This window comes from Notamacropus eugenii, chromosome 4, assembly GCF_028372415.1.
Source record: "Notamacropus eugenii isolate mMacEug1 chromosome 4, mMacEug1.pri_v2, whole genome shotgun sequence".
In the NCBI taxonomy this organism is placed as follows: domain Eukaryota; kingdom Metazoa; phylum Chordata; class Mammalia; order Diprotodontia; family Macropodidae; genus Notamacropus; species Notamacropus eugenii.
Window position 1 is genome coordinate 110,795,395 of NC_092875.1, and position 20,958 is coordinate 110,816,352.

The window sequence follows — 20,958 nt, forward strand, 5'->3', positions numbered from 1 at the left end:
TATAGAAAGGTAGGAATAGAGAATACTGGGGTTCATCTTCAGAGGAGAATACTGAAGCAAAAAATAAAAAGCCTACTCCAAAGAGTAATGTCAAATGGTCACCAGCCTAAAAAGAATTCAGAGAATTTTAAAACGACTTTAAAAATAAAATGAGACACATTAAGGAATGTTTTAAAAATAAGAATAAACCGAGGGGCGGAGCCAAGATGGCGGAGTAGAAAGACGCACATACACTACCTCCGAACCCACTGCCCATAAAATACCTGTAAAAAAAAGAACCACCGGCAAATTCTGGAGCAGCAGAAGCCACAGAAAGGAGCAGATGAGATTTCTGCTCCAGAGAGCCTGAAAACCTCTCGCAAAAGGTCCCTCACACCCCGGACCCGGAGCAGAGCCCAACCCTGCCTCAGCGGCGCAGCGCCAAAAGGAGCAGATCCGAGCAGGCTTCAGGGACGGAATCTCCAGCAGCCGCGCGGGTCCCTCCACCCACAGGTGACAAGGGTCAGTGAGAGGGTCTCTTTGGTGGGTCGAGAGGGGGGTGGGGTGCCCCCAAAACTCAGGCCCCCTTGGGAGGAACCAACAGAGGTGGGAGCAGACCAGGGCTCCCCAAGCAGGCAGGAGCCCTGATCCATTGTTGAAGGTCTCTGCATAAACCCCCTGAGGGAACTGAGCCTGAGAGGCGGCCTTGCCCTGACCTGAGCACCTGAACTTAATCTCACACTGAATAGCAGCCCTGCCCCCACCCATAGCCCTGAGGCTGGGAAGAAGCATTTGAATCTCAGAGCCCAAGTGCTGGCTGGGTGGATCTGGAGGCAAGGTGGGGGTGGAGAGGACACTTAGAAGTCAAGTCACTGGCTGGGAAAATGCCCAAAAAAGGCAAAAAAAATGAGACTATAGAAGGTTACTTTCTAGGTGAACAGGCATTTCCTCCCTTCCTTTCTGATGAGGAAGAACAATGCTTACCATCAGGGAAAAACGCAGAAGTCAAGGCTTCTGTATCCCAGCCCACTCAATGGACTCAGGAAGAGCTCAAAAAGGATTTTGAAAATCAAGTTAGAGAGGTGAAGGAAAAACTGGGAAGAGAATTGAGTGACATGCAAGCAAAGCATGAAAAACAAGTAAACACCCTGCTAAAGGAGACCCCAAAAAATGCTGAAGAAAATAACACCTTGAAAAATAGGCTAACTCAATTGGCAAAAGAGGTTCAAAAAGCCAATGAGGAGAAGAATGCTTTCAAAAGCAGAATTAGCCAAATGGAAAAGGAGATTCAAAAGCTCACTGAAGAAAATAGTTCTTTCAAAATTAGAATGGAACAGATGGAGGCTAATGACTTTATGAGAAACCAAGAAATCACAAAACAAAACCAAAAGAATGAAAAAATGGAAGATAATGTGAAATATCTCACTGGAAAAACAACTGACCTGGAAAATAGATTCAGGAGACACAATTTAAAAATTATGGGACTACCTGAAAGTCATAATCAAAAAAAGAGCCTAGACATCATCTTTCATGAAATTATCAAGGAAAACTTCCCTGAGATTCAAGAACCAGAGGGCAAAATAAATATTGAAAGAATCCACCGATCACCACCTGAAAGAGATCCAAAAAGAGAAACTCCTAGGAACATTGTGGCCAAATTCCAGAGTTCCCAGGTCAAGGAGAAAATATTGCAAACACCTAGAAAGAAACAATTCAAGTATTGTGGAAATACAATCAGGATAACACAAGATCTAGCAGCTTCTACATTAAGGGATCCAAGGGCATGGAATAGGATATTCCAGAAGTCAAAGGAACTAGGACTAAAACCAAGAATCACCTACTCAGCAAAACTGAGTATAATACTTCAGGGGAAAAATTGGTCTTTCAATGACATGGAGGACTTTCAAGCATTCTTGATGAAAAGACCAGAGCTGAAAAGAAAATTTGACTTTCAAACACAAGAATGAAGAGTAGCATGAAAAACTAAATAGCAAAGAGAAATCATAAGGGACTTTACTAAAGTTGAACTGTTTACATTCCTACATGGAAAGACAATATTTGTGACTCTTGAAATTATTCAGTATCTGGGTACTGGGTGGGATTACACACACACATATGCACACGCACACACACACACACACACATAGAGACAGAGTGCACAGAGTGAATTGAAGAGCATGGGATCATATCTTAAAAAAATGAAATCAAGCAGTGAGAGAGAAATATGTTGGAAGGAGAAAGGGAGAAATGGAATGGGGCAAATTATCTCTCATAAAAGAGGCAAGCAAAAGACTTATTAGTGGAGGGATAAAGAGGGGAGGTGAGAGAAAAACATGAAGTTTACTCTCATCACATTCCACTAAAGGAAGGAATAAAATGCACACTCATTTTGGTATGAAAACCTATCTTACAATACAGGAAAGTGGGGGATAAGGAGATAAGCAGGGTGGGGGGGATGATGGAAGGAAGGGCATGGGGAGGAGGGAGCAATTTGAAGTCAACACTCACGGGGAGGGACAGGATCAAAAGAGAGAACAGAAGTAATGGGGGACAGGACAGGATGGAGGGAAATATAATTAGTTCTTACACAACACTACTATTATGGAAGTCATTTGCAAAACTACACAGATTTGGCCTATATTGAATTGCTTGCCTTCCAAAGGGAAGGGGTGGGGAGGGAGGGAGGAAGAGAAGTTGGAACTCAAAGTTTTAGAAACAACTGTCGAGTACTGTTCTTGCCACTAGGAAATAAGAAATACAGGTAAAGGGGTATAGGATGGAGACAAGGGCAGAGAGGGATGATAGAAGAGAGGGCAGATTGGCAGACAGGGGCAATTAGAATGCTGGGTGTTTTGGAGTGGGGGGAGGGGACATAAGGGGAGAAAATTTGGAACCCAAAATTTTGTGAAAATGAATGTTAAAAGTTAAATAAAAATATATATATATAATAAAAAAAATAAAACACAAAGTAGATTACAAAATTCTATTTTGGAGATCAGGAAAAAACTTGTTGCATATCAGATAGAACATCAAAGTGTCAAAGACAAAATACCAAAGATAATTCAACAGCAACCCTTCTATTTTCTGTGGTCATAGTTACTCTGTATATAAAACTAAGGGTAAATACTATATGTGTTAGTCTCATACTTTTGTGGATCATATATATTTATATATATGTATATATATATATATATATACATATATATGTATATATGTAATATATAAACATCTTTATATATTATAGTATAAATATAATATACAATATAATACATATAAACGTATAATATATAGGGGAGATATATATATATATGTACACACATACTAACTGCTAAAGAAATGGAAATAGCTTTGAAAAGAGGGGACTACCACCATGAAATAAAGAGCCCCTCCCACTCTCTCTACATGTATATGTATATACATACGTACACACACACATGCACACAAACACACGTCCTACCACCAGCAACATAAATATATTGCAATAGTCCAGGTAAGAAATAATGAGGTCTGAATGAGAGTGACAGCCATGTGAGTACAGTGAATAAGCTGGATGTGAGATATAAATATTAAATCAATAAGGCTATGCAATCATTTGGATATATGGGGTGTGGACACAGTCTAGGGCAGGCAGAATTTTTCTGTGTAACTACCAGAGTAGGTCTTCTATGGAAGTTAAATCTTGAGGCACCAATGCCTGAAGTAGAAGGAGAGAAGGGTTGGGACCTTGCACAGTCACTGGATGGCAGTAGTGGGAAACAGCAGAGTTGGGTGGTAATGTTTGAAGCTTGGTGGTCTTGTTTTGGAGACAGGTTCCATAAATGTCTATTGCAGACGATAAAATGAATGTAATCCATTGTCCCACTCTCTGATTGGTTACACCTTAGAGTCATATCATGAATTTACTAGGGATTCTGGGTACCCACTTTAGAGACCATTGGCCTAGGTGACTTCTAAAGGTGTTTCCAAGTTGAGAAGTCTATGGTTTCCTATAAACTATATTTGGAGTCTTGTGATTATAAGGAAGAATAAATCAGGGAAGCTAGGAGGTATAGTGGACAGAGCACTGACCCTGGAGTCAGGAGGTTCTGAATTCAAAACCAGCCTCGGATACTTAACACTTTCTAGCTATGTGATCCTGGGCAAGTCACTCAACCTTGATTGCCAAAGGAAAGAAAGAATCAAATACAATTCAACAGCAACCTATCTATTCTCTTTGGTCACAATTACGCTCTAAATAAAACTATGGTTAAATACTAAAAAAAAAAAAATAAGAATAAACCAAGAAAAACAAGAATATTATGAAGAAAAAGTCAACTACCTGAAAAAGAAGATCCAGAATCTTAAGGAAGAAAATGACCCCTTGAAAGTTAGAATTGGACAAGGAGAAGCCAATGAAGTTATGAGACCAAGAAATAATAGAACAAAATATAAAGAATGAGAAAGTTTAAAAAAAATATATGTGAAATATCTCTTAAGAAAGAACAAAGGACAAAGCAAAAAGTGCACAGCAGAAAACAAAAGAAAATTTACAAGAAAGCAAGGAAAACATGGACAGCTCTGAACACAGTGTATAGTATTTATTATAAAGGCTTTCTTGAAATGGAAATTTATTGCTTTATATTTTTGACCTGATATTTTAGTCAGTTTATATCAAAATTTATTGCTATATATATTTAATCCTCTCTTACATTCTGCTGTGCACATGGCAATGCTGTTTTTGTTTCTTATTTTGTATCTAAGTTTTAATATTTAAGTTTACAATACGTTTCTTTTTCTTTTCTTTTACTATACTACTTAAAACACTATATAAATGTGACTCACTTGTGTTTAGTTAGTGTTAAGGGCTGGAATCTCTGAACAAAATTATCTTGTATCAGCAAGCACCCCAACATACACAGGGGTGGCCTGTTATTACAGGTTCTTTGATCTGCTTCTCTAAAAGAAAGGCAACTTTTGAGGGGTTAACAATAACTTTAATCAAGCCCAGGTGTCATTCAGTTAGTTTAGGGGAAAAAGTCAGCACCCTGAACTTCAGAGAAAACACTGAGAAATCAAAGATCAACAGATATGGCTTCCTCTGTCTGACCACACTCAGTACATACATTGCAATTCAACAGACTGTCTGACCATGGTTACCAAAGAGGGCAGTACCAACATCTGGGTTTTCAAAGGTGGGGGTGTCTCCTTAGCGGCTTCCCAGAGTCCTCATTTGACCAGACAAACACTTCTAGTCAGTAAGCCCCAAAGTAAAACCTCACCCTCAGAGTATTTATACACTTTTAAGAGCCAGAGGGCATGACCCTCTGACCCAGTGACTCAACAGAAAAAACAAAAGGTACTTGAGACCTTCCTACAAAACAATACCCTTAATCAAGCTTGCCTCAATAGGCAGGTCCATAAATGTGTGGGGAAGATCTTCTTTAATCACATTATTCAACCAGAGGCACTTTTAGTAAAACAAAAACAGCAAAAGATTCTACTGTGACTGAAGCACTGGCCCTGACTTCAGGAAAATGAATTTAAATCTGGCTTCAGACACTAACTAGCTGTGTGACCTTGGGAAAGCTGCTTACCCTCTCTGTACCTCAGTTTCCTCAACTGTAAGAGGTGGATTAATAATAGTACTTACCTCCCATGGCTGTTACAAGAATCAAATTATATAAGGCACTATACAAATCTGAATTATTGTTGCTGTCATCAGCGTTATTAAAGAACATTGAGTGAGCAGTAAAGAGAATTACCTTCTTATTGTTGTCGCTGTTCAGTCATTCAGCCTTGCCCAACTTTTCATGAATCCATGGATGATAGCATGCCAGTCACTTCTATCCATCACTGTCTCTCAAAGTCTATCCAAGTTCATGTTCATTGTTTTCATGATACTATCTACCTACCTCACCCTGTGCTATGCCCTTTTCCTTTTTCCTTCAATTTTGCCAAACATCTTTTCAACTGAGTCCCATCTTCTCATTATGTGGCCAAAGTATTTAAGCTTCAGTATTTGACCTTGCAGTGAATATTCTGAATTAATTTCTATAAATATTGACTGACTTGACCTTCCTGTCCAAGAAATTAAAAAGTCTTCTCCAGCACCAGAATTCAAAAATGTCATTTCTATGGCTCTCAGCTTTCCTTATAATCCAACTCTGACAACATTACTACTGGGAAAACTGTACTCTACTTCCACTATGGAGCTCTGAGTAAACAACTTTCATGTTTTTGAACCTGTTTCCTCAATTATAAAATAAAGGAATTGAACCTCATAAACTTTAAGTTCCTTTCAGAGTTTTATGATCTAGAAGTAACCCCTGAAGCAGCTTCCATTTCATCAAGAAGTCATAGAGATCCTAGACTCTGCTGTCACAAAGGACAGCAGATGTAAAATGAGTTGGAGAAGGAAATGGCAAACCACTCTGGTATCTTTGCCAAGAAGACACTAAATGGGTTCACAGAGTCAGACATGACTGAAATGACAATATGACATATAAATATGCACATATACAAATATGTATATGTACACATACACACAGATAATACACATATATCTGTGTATACATATGCATTAAATATGTATACACACAGTATAGCTAGAAGGTAGCCTCAGAAGGAAAAGAGGAGTCATGAAAGGTCTTATGCAGAGCAAAGATTTTAGCTAAGTCTTGAAAGAAGCCAGGGAAATTAGAAGGTGAGGTGAGGCAACAGACCATCTGAGGCATGGAGGAAAGATAGTGTAAATACTTAAGATGAGGAGGTGGAGCATTGTTTTCTTTTCTTTTTTTTTTTTTTACCATTTCCATTTTTTTTTATTTATTTAATTTTTAACATTCATTATCACGAAATTTTGGGTTCCAAATTTTCTCCCCTTTTGTCCCCTCCCCCCACCCCAAAACACCAAGCATTCTAATTGCCCCTATCACCAATCTGCTCTCTTTTCTATCATCCTTCTCTGCCCTTATCTCCATCTTCTCTTTTGTCCTGTAGGGCCAAAAAACTTTGTATACCCCTTTACCTGTATTTCTGCTAGTAGCAAGAACAGTACTCGACAGTTGTTCCTAAAACTTTGAGTTCCAACTTCTCTTCCTCCCTCCCTTCCCACCCCTTCCCTTTGGAAGGCAAGCAATTCAATATAGGCCATATCTATGTACTTTTGCAAATGACTTCCATAATAGTCGTGTTGTGTAAGACTAACTATATTTCCCTCCATCCTATCCTGTCCCCCATTACTTCTGTTCTCTCTTTTGATCCTGTCCCTCCCCATGATTGTTGATCTCAAATTGCTCCCTCCTCCCCATGCCCTTCCTTCCATCATCCCCCCCATCCTGCTTATCCCCTTATCCCCCACTTTCCTGTATTGTAAGATAGGTTTTCATACCAAAATGAGTGTGCATTTTATTCCTTCCTTTAGTGGAATGTGATGAGAGTAAACTTCATGTTTTTCTCTCACCTCTCCTCTTTTTCCCTCCACTAAAAAGTCTTTTGCTTGCCTCTTTTATGAGAGATAATTTGCCCCATTCCATTTCTCCCTTTCTCCTCCCAATATATTTCTCTCTCACTGCTTGATTTCATTTTTTTAAGATATGATCCCATCCTCTTCAACTCACTCTGTGCACTCTGTCTCTATGTGTGTGTAATCCCACCCAGTACCCAGATACTGAAAATTTTCAAGAGTTACAAATATTGTCTTTCCATGTAGGAATGTAAACAGTTCAAATTTAGTAAGTCCCTTATGACTTCTCTTTACTGTTTACCTTTTCATGCTTCTCTTCATTCTTGTGTTTGAAAGTCAAATTTTCTTTTCAGCTCTGGTCTTTTCATCAAGAATGCTTTAAAGTCCTCCATGTCATTGAAAGACCACTTTTTCCCCTGAACTATTATACTCAGTTTTGCTGAGTAGGTGATTCTTGGTTTTAGTCCTAGTTCCTTTGACTTCTGGAATGTCCTATTCCACGCCCTTGGATCCCTTAATGTAGAAGCTGCTAGATCTTGTGTTATCCTGATTGTATTTCCACAATACTTGAATTATTTCTTTCTAGCTGCTTGCAATATTTTCTCCTTGACCTGGGAACTCTGGAATTTGGCCACAATGTTCCTAGGAGTTTCTCTTTCTGGATTGGAGCATTGTTTTCAAGGAACAGAAAATATGTAGTTAGACCTCAGATACTAAGGAGGGCAATAAAGAGTAAGTAAGGTTTGTGAAGGTTTGTGAAGGATTTTAATGAAAAAGCGTTTTATATTTGATCCTGGAGGTAACAGAGAGCCATTGGAATGCTATGCATGCTGGCTAGGGTAAGGAAGAAGACAAGCATGTTTAGATCTGTGATTTAGAAAAATCTCAAAATCACTTTGTCGATTGTTTGCATTTCATTTTCCCTGGGACTCTCTCACTCTGACTCTGTGTCTCTTGGTCTTTCAGGGTTGGTACTTGCAGTGTGATGCATCTTGCAGGTTTAACCAGCCTAACAACAACACAAGGATAAGACATCACGAAGGCATTTGACCACATGGATGCCTAGACTCCCCAGGAAAAACTCATGTAGATATCAAGAAGTAGAGTTTCATACCAGCCAGGAGTTCAAAAAGGAAAATGACTTGAGAACATGAAGATTGTGGGAACCAGTAATGGGCAAATGGGCTCTTTAGCCCCTTTGTCACTTGGAAAGGAGTGATGCTTGGAAGAAAAAAAAGGCCTTTGGCAATGTCTATTAAAGTAGAAAGGAAAGAGATGTTGGGAGGAATTGAAAATTCATACTTTACTGAGAGCAACAGGACTTCACCATTCAGTTTTAGTTTTATTTTCAATTAACCTCAGGAAATGAAATTCAATTTAAATTAAATTAAATTAATCTTTTGGATCTTGCTGAGGAGGTAAAGCAAAATGACAAACTGACCAGCACTAGGGGTGCAGAAAACCAAGTGAATTCTGGAGTTATTGTTGACATATCCTTTCACTCATCTTTAGACAGAAGCAACTAGAACAGGGATTCTTAACTGGGGGGCCATAAAATTAAATGAAAAAATATTTTGATCATTGAATTTCAGCATAATTGGTTTCTTATTCAATACTATGTGTTTTATTTTATAAAAACTCTTCTGAGAAGGGATCTATAGTTTTCACCAGGCTACAAAAAGGTCAATATCACACATACATACATACATACATACACACACATACACACACACACACACACACACACACACACACACACACACACCAGTTTAAGAAACCAAAGCCAGAGGAATGTCTGGAGAGTTCAGAAGGCTAAGGAGTTCACATATTCACACATGATTGAACCAGTAGTCCAATATTTGAGTTCCACATTCTGTCTCTTCACAGTTCCCTTCCCTAGTGCCAGACTACGTACTATGCTCATGGGAGAAAGAGGGAGAAGAGGAGAAATCAGAGAGAAGTGTGTCATTGGTCTATTCATGTCCTTGTCCTAGTCTCCCTACTAGATTGTACATTCCTTGGGGAAAGGAATCATTTTTTATTCATCTTTTTATCAACTTCAGAACTCAACAGGCAGTATATACTTAACATATTTTTTTATTGAATCTTAATATCCAGAGTCCTTGCTGGCTAACAAATTTGACCCAGGTTAGCTGACAAGTACCTAATGTCAAGAAGGTGGGGAAGGGATAAGACTTGCTAGTGTTGAACAAAGGAAAGATGCTTGGAGGGGACTCAGAGAAGGGTGGCAGACTAGGAAAGAAGGGAACCAGAAAGAGAAGTTTTAGGTAACTAAGGTAGGGAACTAAGATAAAGAATAAAAATAAAAGTCTCTATTTTTGAGGTTTGGGGTTATGAAGGGTAGGATTTCACACAATGAGTCATTAGCCCTTGGTTTTAATCCTGATTCTGATATTTTTTAGTTGAATGACCTTTGACAAATCCCAACCTCTTTGACACTGCTTTCCTCACTTGTTAAATGGAGCTATTAATTGAATTATTGACCTCAAAGGGTTATTATAAGGAAAGGTTTTTTTTTGATCTGGTTTAGGATCTTCATTTTATTTTTTTCTTCTAAATGGTATTTTCTTTTCCAATTACATGTAAAGACAATTTTAAAAATTCTTGTTTAAACAAAATTTTGGGGTTCCAAATTTTCTCCCTCCTCCCCATCTCCTCTTCCCTACAATTTGATATAGGTTATATATATATATATGCAATAATGTAAAACATTTCCATATTAGTCACATTGTGAAAGAAGAAACTAAAAAAATAAAGTGAAAAAAGTATGCTCAAATTTGCATTGACTCCATCTTTCTTTTAGATAAGGATGCATTTTCCATCATTAATATCTTGGAACTGTCTTGGATCATTGGATTGCTGAGAAGAGCTAAGTCATTCATAGTTGATCATCACACAGTGTCACTATTTACCATGTACAATGTTCTCCTAATTCCTTTCACTTCATTTTGCATCAGCTCATGTAAGTCTTTCCATTTTTTTCTGAAATCTACCTGCTTGCCATTTCTTATAGCACAGTAGAATTATGTTACATTCATACAACACAATTTGTTCAGCTGTTCCCCAATTGATGGGCATCCCCTCAATTTCCAATTCTTTGTCACCACAAAAACAGTTGCTATAAATATTTTTGTACATGTAGGTCATTTTCCCTTTCTTTATGATCTCTTTGGGATGTAGACCTAACAGTGGTATTGCTGAATCAAAGGGTATGCACAGTTTGATTGCCCTTTGAACTTAGTCTCCAGAATGGTTGAATAAGTTCACAACTCCACCAGCAATGCATGTGTCCCAATTAAAGGAAAGCTTTTTTTAAAAAATCATAAACATGATATGTGTTTCACTATTACTACAATTATAATTATCAATACCATTATTATATTAATATTCACTGATTTCATCACATTCTCCAGGACTGGTTTCCTTTAAGGAGAATTACAGAATTAAAGACAAACACTTTGCAATTTAGTTTAACAAGTATTATTTATTAAACAAATACTATGTTTATTACAAAGCACTATGCTAGGAATTGGGCATACAGAGACAAAATTTGAACATTTACTTCCCTTAAAGAGTTTACATTGTACTGGGGAGATATAATATATACACAGAGATCACTGTTGGTAGTGATAGTTAGTTGGGGTGGTGGTTGGTTGGTTGTTGGTTATCAATTGTTGTTGTTGCTAGGATAGGAATTGGACCTGTGATTTCATTAGTATGAGGAATTCCCCTACAAAGAAACCCCCTTTATGGATACAGACTAGAACCAGCTTTACAATTTATAATTTCAAAGAGTTACCTGACCCTAGAACACTAAGTGGTCATGTGGTTAGTATGTGATAAAAGCAAAACTTGAGTCCAGGACTTACTGATGCTGAGGCTAGTACTCTATGTACTAAGTTATTATGTATAAAAATAATAAGCTTAATTTCAACAGGTAGAGAGTACTAAAGACTAAGGGCACTGGGAAGACCTTATATAGGATGTACTACTTGAAGTATCCATCAAAGAAAACTCAGTCTTAGAGAAAGGTAAGGGGTAGAGGGGACAGCATTCAAGGTACATGGTATAGGTGGTAAAAAGGTGGAAGACAAGATATTATGTATGGAGAATACCTAAGCAGGACTCATTGAATGGCTTGTGTATATATGTGTTGTTATGTATGTATGAATGAATATGTGTAAAGAGGACTTATATGAAAGAAAATCAAATGGAAACAAGATTATGGAAAACTTATGACTTTTTTCTTATCTAGTGATATGTCAAGGGAAGTTTTGTAGCTGTACTTGTGGGAGGAAGAAATTGTTCATACATATGGTACTCCAGACTATGGTCCGTTAGGCTTCCAAGGGAAAAAACCAGGAAGATGATAAACGATCAAAGTGAAAATTGAGAGCCTTATGTTTTATTTTAATAGGAAGACTAACAGATTTTACCCCCAGTACATCTTCAATGTAAATTTGCATATCCGTTTTCATAAAAATAAATGCCAAATTTCATAAATATCTATGTTCCATTCAAAAAGTCCTTGCTCTAAATGTATAAATAACAAGCACATGGAGTCTCCATTTTCTTCCCTTTATTTTTTTTTTTTTGCCCCATTCTCTAAATTTCTCTCCCTTTGTTCTTTTACATTCTGGATCTACTTACTTTTTACCTAATAACTTTTCATCATGATTTGGGTCAAGCTTTTCAGCAGCATATAAAATTCATAGATGAGTACATCAAGATCCATTATATAAACTCAATGTAAGGAATGCCTTCTCCACAGATAGAGTTGTTCTCTCATGGAATAGGGGAAAGGATGAATTTTTAATCATTAAAGTAGTCAAGAGGGGATCAACTTCTCATTGAAGCCAGGAGGCACAGCAAATAGAGTGCTGGACGTAGAACAGATCTCAGTTCAACTCCTGCCTTGACTACTTACTAATTTTGTGATCCTGGGAAAGTTGTTTCACTTCTTTTAGATTCAGTTATCTTGGGTATAAATGAGGATGATGATATTACCTACTGCACAGGCAGCAGTAGGTGATATTTGTGGAACAAATGAGAAAACATAAGTAAAGTATTTTGCCAATTTAAGGACTAGATAACTCCCTCACTAGATCTATCTATCCCCACTAACAATGACCTAAAACTTTCCTATTTCTTGGCTAAATTCCTTGAGAAGACCATCTTTAATCAGTATTTTCACTTCCTTTCATTTTTTTTTTAAATTAAGACTTAATTTTAATGAAATACATTTTTTCTTTTTAGGTAGGAGACAAAATTCTTCTATTAAAAATGTATGATCAAGAAAAATGAATTCCCTCATCAAGATATATACACGTACACATATGTGTGTACGTATACACACATATATAAATATGTTCATAATATACATATACACTTATGGTATTTATATACATACACATGTGTTGTGTGTGTGTGTGTGTGTGTGTATATATATATATATATATATGCACACCTGCATGCATATTCTACACCTTATACCCATGATCTCCGTGGTTAGACGGTAGGGATCATGTTTTATCATCAGTCTTCTGGAGTCATAGGTGATCATTGTCTTGATCAAAGTTTAAAGTATTTTTGCTTTTCATGTTTTTATGTCATTGTTATATATATTGTTCTCCTATCATTATTTATCAATTTATATCATTTGTCCACTTCCTTTCTTCTTACCTCTTTGCCATCTAGCTTCTGACTTATCATCAACTTCAAACTGATCTCTCCCCTATTTCTAACTTTCCTATATTACTGTTAAAAATGAGATAATTTTTAAAAACACTTTGCACTGTGCCTAACACAGACTAGTCACTTATTAAAGGGAAGGGAATAAATCTTATTCCCTCCCTCTTTCCCTCTTGAGGGTACCAACATATTCCCACTTACTCAGGCTTGGAATCTGGATGTCATCCTTAACTACTGACTCTCTCTTACTCTCCCATAACCATTCATTAGTCAAGTCCTGTCCTTTCTATCTTTCTTCCTGATAACTCTCATTTGTGTTTCCATGTCTTCTCTAATAATGCCACCACCCTGAACTTTTTCAGTAGCCAGTCAATCTTCTTACAGTTTACTTTCTTTCATGCACTGTGTAAACCAGTAATACTGCCCACTTCGCTGTTCTTCACACAAGTCCTTCCATCTCCAGACTCGAGGCATTTTCATTGTCTCTCCCTCAAGCCTAGAATTTTCTTCCTCTTTTTTTCCATCCCCTGGTTTCTCTGGCTTCTTTCAGGTCTCGCTAAAGTTTTACCTTCTGCTAGAAGCCTTCCCAGCCCTCCCCATTAATGCTAATATCTACCCTCTAAGACTACCTCCAATTTTTCCCTTATTTATCTTGTGTGTGTGTGTATGTCTGTGCATGTTCACATACTCACCCACACATATATGCATACATACATGTATGTATATATGTATGTGTATATATGTGTATGTATATATGTGTATGCATGTATATATGTTTGCTTTTATGTTGTCCTTTTCATTAAATTATTAACCCCTTAGGGCAGTGATCATTATTGTTTCTCTTTGTATTCCCAGCTCTTAGTATAGTGTGTCCTCATAGTAGGCACTTGATAAATGCTTGTTGAATTGTATAAACTTGATTCTCCCCCACCCCCAATTCCTGCCCCTAAAGAAAGATTCTGTAATAATAAGGAACATTCAAATCTTAGCTCTTTTAAACAAAGATTTACCAAATGCTTTCTTCACAATATTCATGTGAGTGAAATGGTACTATTTGTATTGTCCCCACTTATCAGATAAGAAAACAGACTCATAAAGGTTAAGTGACTTGTGCAAGGTAATAGAGTTGATAAGAATTTCAAACTCAGGGCTCCAGGCCCTAGCTCCAACAATCTTTTCTACAGTACCACTCTACCTTCCAAAGGCATTTGTGTCAGAGACCCAGGATCTGTAAAAAGACACTGATCAATAGGACAATTGCTTGTGTCAGGCCACATTCACAGAAAAGCATTTGGGAGCAATAACAGTAAAACACAGGAAAGAGTGAACAATCAATCAACAAGTATTGATGGAACATAGTAGGAACACTTACTATGCTTTAGACACTGCGAAAGACACTAGGGACATAAAGGGGAAAATAAAATGTTTCTTGCTTTCAAGGAACTAACAGATTCACCTAAAGTATTCATTTTGAAATTATAATAAATGAATCAAAATATTGTCCTATTACTTACAACATGTGTGGCCAAATCAAGTCATTCAGTCTCTGTGGGCATCTGCTTCCTCATCTGAAAAAAATGAGAGGAATAGACTAACTGGCTTTTGAAGCAGCTAGGTGGTGCAGTGCATAGAACACTGGATCTGGAGTCAGAAAGACTTGAGTTCCAATAAGCTTATCAGCTGTGGGGAAATCACTCAAATGCTGCTTGCCTCAGTTTCCTCAATTGTAAAATAGGGATAAAAATAGTGTCTATTTCCTAAGATTTCTGTGAGGATCAAATGAAGTAATATTTATAAAATGCTCTGTAAACATCAAAGCAAAATGTAAATGCTGGCTCTCGTGATTATTTTTATTATTATCAGTGGAGCAGGGGTCTTCAATCCATGACTCACAGCATCAAGTCCAGTGTTCCTTCTACTACACCATGCTGAAGATGGCCACTTCAGCATATTAACAGCAGCAGGAAGTAGCTCTCAAACACTATTATGCCAAGAAAGCCTTATGCCATGCGCCATGTTGGGGACACATACACAAAGAATGAAACAATCCCTGCTCCCAAGGAGCTGATATTTCAACAGAATAATCATATTCATATATGCAGAATGCTTATAAAGAGAACAAGTTCAAAGCAGTGGACTATGTGATTGTTAAGAAGAACAGGAAAGAGCACTGGGGAGATTAGGAAGAGCTTCATGTAAAAGGTAATGCTTGAACTGTATTTGCAAGTGATGGCTTCGATGAAGTGGAGGGGAGAAGATTATGCATTCTAGGCTCTGAAAAGGTCAAGAGAGTGAAGATGAAGAGTTATGTGTGAGAAAAAGAAAGATGTCTAGTTTAGTCAGAACTAAAGGGGAAGAGGGGAGTAACGTTGGTAAGAAAGATTAGGGTTAGGGCAGATGGTGAAGGATTCTAAGAGCTAAAGAGACAAGTTTATAGCAAGAGGTATTAGGAACATGGTGTAATAGAATAAGAGATATAGTTGTACTAAAGAGTTATCAGGTTCATACCACAAAGTCAAATCCAAAGCCAAGTTCTGTTACTGTATCTCTTATGTTTAATCTTGAGAAAAACATGTCCCTCTCTGAGCCTCAGTTTCTTTAAGTGCAAAATCATAGGATTAGAATATATGATCACTAATGACCTTTCTGGTCCTAACTCCTATGAACTGGTTCCACCCTTTACCTTAAGACCAGTGAAGTATTATTATTTCAACAATAGATTAGATAACTGAAGCTAATTGCATTGCCGAAGTTTGCATGACTGGTGAAAGGTATACCTATGAACTTTTTCAATCATTGAGGAATATTTGTTTTTCCAATCACTATTGAGAAATATGCACTTGAATGCATGATTGCAGATTTTATCCCATTTTTCTCCTCTGGCATGATTGTCTTTGAGCCATGCAACTTCAGAGTCCATTACCATTGTTCCTTTGCCTAATAATAATAATATATAATAAATATGTATGTATATATGGTAATCTTTACTTACATATTCTGTGCATTGATTCACTATTATTTGATTTAAAATGATTAACTTGGTTGAACTAGATTCCATTTCTTTTAGATTTAATCTCCATCCCTGGATGCATACCTAGAAAATGTTTGCAAAATTATCATACCAAGGCTGACATTTCTCATCGTTTTTCATTAATCAACTTTAGGCAAGTCCCTCAGTATCTTTTGACCTCAATTTTCTTATCTGTAAAATGGTAAAAATTGTACTAACAGGATTGTTTAGGGTGACCAAATGAGATAGCAAAGGCCCAAATGGTCTCTAACTGACTTATTTCAATAATAGCTTACTTTGATAATTATTGTTAATTAGTGTAAATTAATTCAATAATTTGACTTGATTAATTAATAGGATGAAGCTTCATGATGCAGCGGATAGAGTGGAGGGCTTAGAGTCTTGAAGGCTTGGGTTTAAATTCTGTTTGCAACGTTTACTAGTTGTGTAACCCTTGGGAAGCCACTTCATTGCTCTGAGCCTGTTTCCTCTTGTACAAAATGAGGAGGCTAGACTCCATGACCTCTTAGACTTCCCAACTCTAAATCTATGATGCTGTTATTTCATTATCACTTTAAGATTTGCAAGTGTGATTTAGATACATTATCTCATTTGATCATCTTAATGACTCTATGAGGTGAGTAATACAGATTTCATGAATTAAATTTTACAAATAAGGAAACTGAGATTCGGAGAGATAAATGACTGTTAGGGAACAGAGAGTCAGTGAGTGTCAAGAGTAGACTTGGAACCCAAATATTCCTTAGACCAAGTCCTGCGTGCTCTCCAGAATGCCACACTGCCTCTAATTTTCTCATTGTGACTTATTCTCAACATCAATGCAGATGTTAATCTCTACATACCACAGCAAAATACTTCGTGAGTTGTCAGAGGTAAAAACTCATAAATGTTTCATTTGTATCCTTTGTATCACTGGTTTTTCTAAACAGTAACTGATAACTAGTGAATATGTAATAAACATATGCTGGTTGATTAATTGATTTTGCTCATCAAAACCCTTTGATGCTTCTCCTTTCTATTGAATAAAATTAAGGTTTTTTTCAGCCTGTCATTCAAGGACAACCACAATCAGGAGCCATCCTGTTTTCCTTGCTTCATCTCACACTATTCCCTCCAATGTGTACCTTATTCACAGAGAATAAATGTTGAGAGGCCCCTCAGAAGCCATCTAGGCTAACCCATTGCTGAAAAATTATCCTTTCTGTAACATCTCCCTGAAGCAACCATCTGGTCTCTGTTTAAATAATAATAACAATGCGTAGTATTTTTCTAAGTTTGTAAAGTGTTTTACATACTTTTCCTTCCTTAGTTCAGTCTCAAAACAGTCATAAAACATAAGCACTATACTTATTATTGTCCTTGCTTCACAAATAAGGAAACTGAGGCGCAGAGAGGCTAAATAATTTGCTCATAGGGGCACAGTTAGTAAATGTCAAAGATAGTACTCAAACCCAGGTCTTTTCTATGCCATATAATTTTCTTATTTCATCCATGTTCATGTTGCTCTTTGAATCTAGGTTGACTGCTATCCCTCCTCTATTTACTGAATTTTTCCAAGTCTTTTATAGCTAAGTTGCTACATGTGATAGCTTAAACAAGTCTTCATCCATTCTGGGGCTTACTTTTCTTTCTATAAAATGAGGAGATTAGATCTCCCTTCCATCTTTCAGTCCATTTCCAGTCTTTTCCTGACAATTTTTCTAGCAAGCACTTATCACAGGTTGAGTTCTATTTGAATAGCTTCTAAGAGCCCTCTGCATACTCTTTGATGCTCATCTCCATGTCAGTATAGTAGTTGGTTGAACTCCATGAAGAATGAATAGGAATGACCCCTGTCCAGACTCATCAATCCCCACAAATGATCCAAGGCTTTCAATGCCTACTATGCCATGAGGATGCAATAAAATAGGGACTTAATAGTAGTTATGACTGTATAGTATTGCATAAAGTAGAGTAATTGGCAAGTTATTCAACAAGTACTCATTTTGTAGCCTATTATGTGCACTTCACTGCTAGGAACTGTGGGGACAGAGGTTGCAAAGAGGTGTATTTAGGCTTGTTGCCAGGGAACATTTTCTAACTTTGAAGCCTTTGACATTCCACCTTCTCTGAATACCATTCCCATTTATCACACACACACACACACACACACACACACACACACACACACACACACACACACACACTGGTTGATTCCACCCTATGGTAACATATTGCTTGAATTCATTTCTCTTAGAGCATATCCTTTATTGTTTTATACTACAATGATAATCCCTTTATATAGGCCTTTAAGGTTTATAGAATACTTTCATCAGAGTAAACTGCTGGTGCAGATACTGCATATGCTATCCCCACTTTACAGATGAGACATTGAGACTTCTAGATAAAGTGATTTATCCACATTTATTCAGCTGGTAAATATCAGAGCTGAGTTTTGAACTCAGATATCCTAATTACAAATCCCTTGTTCTTCCTACTATAGCATGATGACTCTATTTTATGTGTCCAAGGTAGGAGGAGGAGGGGTGAAGAGTGATGTGTGTGCTGTGCGCATGCAATATAATATTTGTCTATACATGTGTGTATACATAATATATGTACATATGCATATATACATACGTGTGTATATATACATATATACATATATATACATACTTCTCATGTTGTAAGCCATATTATAGCTGGGATAACCTCATTTTTTTTTCAAAAAAGGTTTTATTAATGCTTTTTGGTTTACTTTTTTTTGGCATCATCATCGTTTCACAAAGTTTCTCTCCCCACCCTTCAGAGCCATCCCATATAACAAACAGCATTTATTAGAGACAAAAAAGAAGAGAAAAAGTAATTGATCTATACATTTAAGAAGTTGGAAAGTATATGAAATGTACAACACTTGTAGACCTACTTCTGGAAGAGTATATGAGGTGACTATTTTCTTTTATCATCTTCTTTCTATCTATGCCTGTGCTTTATAATTCTGCACTATTCTCTTTTGATTTTTTTGTAGTTATTCTTTCCATTCCCGTTGTTGTAATCATTTTGAATATTGTTTTCTTGGCTCTGCTTATTTTACTTTATGTAAGCTCATGGAGCACATTTCATGTTTTTTCTGTATTCTTCACATTTCTCATTTCTTATAGCACAATAATATCCCATTATATTCATGTACCACAATTTGCTTGGCTATTCCCCAAATGATGTGCATCTACTTTGTTTCCAATTCTTTACTATCACAAAAAATGTTCCATAAATATTTTGATATCTATGGGAACTACTTTTTTGTTAGTGGGGTATAATTTCTTATACAAACTGTATCTCCCATAGAGCTTAGTGTAGTCCCCTGCCCACATAAGTTATTCAGTATATGTGCATTGATTGAATTGAAATGAGGAAGAAAAATTACCAGAAGGCAAGAATGAGCATGCTGTGGTCATGGGGCATGAAAAGACCTGCCTGTTGAAAGCAAGGATTTATGCTGAGAGGTAGTATGGAAATAAATTTGGATAGCTGGGATCAGTCCAAATTATGGAAGATCTTAGAAGCTTGATATATCTGGTTAGGAAATAGGGAAGCATTGGACTTTAGTAGCAAGGAAATAATTCTCTAAGAAAGAGTCATCTAAAAGTGGAATGAGGAGTGATTTAGAGAGGCTGTTAAGCGAAATAAAAGCTGAAATTAAGTTGGAGGGATTGGAAATAAGATTTAAATGTAACTTCTAGTATACAGGTAAGTCCATTTTGAAAGAGAAGGGGTAGATACCTGGAAGCTTCTGGTAGAAAGACTCAACACTCTACCACTGCTAGACCAAAGGAGCCCATATATTATATGTATATAAAATCAAGCCAGACAATAAAAGCAGGATTACCTGGTTAAGGGCAGTTAGTCTGTGACTCCAGGAGGCACAGGCAGGACTTTGGACAGGGCCTTAGTTACCACAGTAACTTTGGATGTCTTAGCACAGGTCGGCCCATGGAAACAGAAGATAATTGCATTGAGTCAGCTAGAAATCACAAGGCAGAGAAGGAAGTATGACTTCACAGGCATTAGCTCGCTAGAAAACCGTCCCAGTTGTTCTATGCAAGTTGCTGAGCTCTTTGAGAGAAGAGAAAGATGCAAAAGTTATTTCAGAAAGAGGATCTAATGGCTAGTTAACTAGCCATTAAATTATTTGATTAACTTATCATATACATATATAAATTAATGTGTGGAATATTAATGGAATAATTACTATTTGCCCAATGCAGTATTAGATAGTCCACAGAATAAAAAAAAAAATACGTGTCTCAGACTCTACATCAGGATGAATCCCTAATTAATGGACATGGTTTAGCCATCCATGTCTTGTGAAGGAGATAAGTCTAAACAATGTTGATTAATAAGAAACCAGAATCATGTATCTGCCACAGAGAATCTTTTACCCATATAATTTTGGACAAGTTATCTAGCCTCTCTGAGTCTCAAATTGTATCTGTAAAATAAATTGATTGGTCTATATGATCTCTAAAGTCCCTTCCATCTCCAAATTCTATGAATCTATAAATACAAGAGCAGGAAACTGGGGTCTGCTGCAGATGTACACTACAATGGTAGAAGCATCTGCCACTGTCTCTGAATTTAGACAAGAATAACAAATTGAGGGTCTGGTTTCTGTTGTGAGTAGGGAAAGGTAGCACTGGAGTCAGATTGGGATTCGACTTTTGTCTCTGGCACTTGACCCTGGACAAGTGACCCAGTAGCAGGAAAGTGGTGCAACAGAGATTATGTTGGGTCTAAAGTCAGAAAGAGTTTAATT

The 20,958-nt window shown here is 37.0% G+C and overlaps 1 long non-coding RNA gene across 2 annotated transcripts in view; it reads right to left on the bottom strand.

The window, feature by feature from the left end:
- Positions 1-20,265, bottom strand: part of LOC140498225 (uncharacterized) — a 48,743-nt gene extending 28,478 nt beyond the window's left edge. For both annotated transcript variants that reach the window (XR_011965026.1, XR_011965027.1), the window contains exons 1-2: positions 20,032-20,265; positions 14,650-14,703 (exon numbers count right to left, since the gene is read on the bottom strand). This is a non-coding gene — a long non-coding RNA (uncharacterized lncRNA). The remainder of the gene's footprint in view (positions 1-14,649; positions 14,704-20,031) is intronic.
- Between the last annotated feature and the right edge of the window lie 693 nt (positions 20,266-20,958).